The sequence below is a fragment of the Rhagoletis pomonella genome, unplaced genomic scaffold (genome assembly GCF_013731165.1).
Source record: "Rhagoletis pomonella isolate Grant_MI unplaced genomic scaffold, Rhpom_1.0 Rhpom_scaffold_00004, whole genome shotgun sequence".
In the NCBI taxonomy this organism is placed as follows: Eukaryota; Metazoa; Arthropoda; class Insecta; order Diptera; family Tephritidae; genus Rhagoletis; species Rhagoletis pomonella.
Window position 1 is genome coordinate 77,588,719 of NW_023458558.1, and position 2,690 is coordinate 77,591,408.

The 2,690-nt window shown below is 34.6% G+C and overlaps 1 protein-coding gene across 1 annotated transcript in view; it reads left to right on the forward strand.

Moving 5' to 3' along the window:
* The window catches only part of LOC118738333 (protein zerknuellt-like), a 25,155-nt gene that overhangs the window by 21,629 nt on the left and 836 nt on the right, over positions 1-2,690 (forward strand). The window lies entirely within an intron of this gene.

A 2,690-nucleotide genomic window follows, 5' to 3' on the forward strand; every position in this document is an offset into this window, starting at 1 on the left:
AATTCATATTAGAAAAAACGAAATTATCCATATGCACACTTTCGTTAGAAAACCGAAATAATGCATATAACAAAAACCGAAATAATGCATGCATGCACAATTTCGGTTCAAAACCGAAATAATGCATATGGCAAAAAACGAAATAAAGCATACATGCACAGTTTCGGATGAAAACCGAAATAATGCATATGTGAAAGACGAAGGTATGCATACATGCACAGTTTCGGTTGAAAACCGAAATAAAGCATATAACAAAAACCGAAATAATGCATGCATGCACAGTTTCGGTTGAAAACCGAAATAATGCATATGAAAAACCCGAAGTAATGCATACATGCATAGTTTCGGTTGAAAACCGAAATAATGCATATGAGAAACCCGAAGTAATGCATACATGCACAGTTTCGGTTGAAAACCGAAATAATGCATATGAGAAAATACCGAAATTATGCATATGCATACTTTCGTTTTTAAACCGAAATAATGCATATGAAAAAAAACGAAGTAGTGCATACATGCACAGTTTCGGTTTAAAACCGAAATAATGCATATGGCAAAAACCGAAATAAAGCATACATGCACAGTTTCGGTTGAAACCGAAATAATGTCTAAATGCACAGTTTCCATATGCGCAATTTCGGTGCCCCCCTGACAGCACACTGCAAGTTAACGTAGGGTTTTAATTAAATGGGTCTTTCTGTAGAGGCGGACTGTAGAGTTTGTCGGCTGGTGAAAGAAACCCCAGAGTATATTCAATGTGCCTGTCCACGATGCATGAATCGTAGATTGATACACCTTGGAGAACGATTGCTTTCTCCATCTAAAATTTGGAACACGGCCTCATCCAAAGTGCTGAGCTTTTTAAATAGCCTAAGGTTGGAGTGATGACAATTTTGATTTAGCGCAATATATCTTCTTAGGTCGCAGCACGGCTATCTTCGACGTAATAATACTAATATCGTCACTAGACACGAATAAAGAGCTCGGAAAAACTCTTTAGGGAGTTCTGGGGAATACTGTTGCACTCGAAAATATAGTTGACCGCGGACATAAGTTTATGGGTCTTTCTTCGCTGTCAAAGAGGTTAACGCGGCTTTATTTGCCGTCACCTATGTTAAGAGTCTTTCTTCGCCGATTTTGTTAACGCCTCTTTTTTCGCTATCAACTTTTGAGCTCGCGTCTTTATTCGTATCTAGTTACGATATGTATGTATGTGTCAAGAGACATACATATGTACATATGGATAAGCCTGTACAGTAAAATGAATCGTTATACGCAGTTAATTTGTTTTTATTAATCTAGTTGTGTTTTAGTTTTACTAGTTTATGTTAACTATGTGTTTAAAACATCGAAAACAAATATTAAAACTAAAAAAAATGTTTGGTAGGTTTTGGTTGGTTATGGTAGGAAATTTTGGTAGGTAAAAAAATTTGTCTGTGGCAACGCTGATCGCAATTTCAGTCTTGTAATTAATTTTTCCTTTTGGTTAAAGTTTCCAACAGCTAAATTTTCTTTTTTTCTCTTTTCGCCTTATCTAAATCTCTTTCTTCTTTTCCTTTTAAGTAATCCAGCAACTTCTGATGATATTCGTAGTGGCAGCGGCAGTTTTGCGAAACCAGCTGTTTTTTAGAAAGTGTGGTGTCTAACTGCCACTGGCTTAATCGCAGCAAACTTCGCATGTTGATTAAGACATAAATGAAACGTAGCCAACTACTGTTGATGTCACTGAAGCCTAAAAGGCAACAACAAAAATGTAGACCATTTTACAAGTAAAAAATAAAATGAAATCATCAAAATAAAAATAATATCTTTAAATATTTTTATTGAGCTTTGTACCACGATTGTTTATTAGGAAAAATTGAATAAGCAACAAAGTCTAAGCGGTAGAAGTTATAGCACTATTTCGGAGATCACCACATCTCCTCATCAGACTTCTTTTTTCTAGACTTCAGCAGGGATCGAACCTGCGTATTCGATGTTCAAAGTCAGAAGCGTTAACCACTGAGCTATGTACATCCCGTAAACTCTTGTTGCTAATTCATTTTCCTTATTCAACCAACTACTATCAAGTGCAGCTGATTTGCCGCTATTTAAACTCGACAGCGTGGTTTTTGTTGTCAATTCTATCAAATAAAACGGGTCTATGAAATAACTCCCACGAAATAAGTCCCACTTTTAAAAACGAAATAAGTCCCACCAAAAATTGCTATTTTGAAAGTGGGAGTTATTTCGGTTTTAAAAGTAGGACTTATTTCGTCAATTGGTGGGACTTATTTCGTTACGCGTTTTTATTTTAAGTGGGACTTATTTCGTTTTGAATGGGAATAAATTCGTTTTGTAAAGTGGGAGTTATTTCATACCCCTAAATTTATATTTTGGGTGGGATTTATTTCGTTTTAAGTGGGACTTATTTCATTTTCATAATTTTGCATTTTAGGTGAATGCTTAATAATTTTTGCCGTTATTTGTTGCTCTTCACGATGTTTCTCATTGAATTTCATAATGTTCTTTTTGTTGCTTTTTAAAAAAAATGTATTGTATTGTAGAATATGCTTTCGAAAAGTTCCGCTATTTCTTGCTCTTTACGAAATGAATGGTATTGTTTCAAATTTGTTGTTAAGTGTGCTATTATATTATATATTGCATTATATTGATTAGTTAAGTTTGTGAATTTCAATAGTGAACATGAG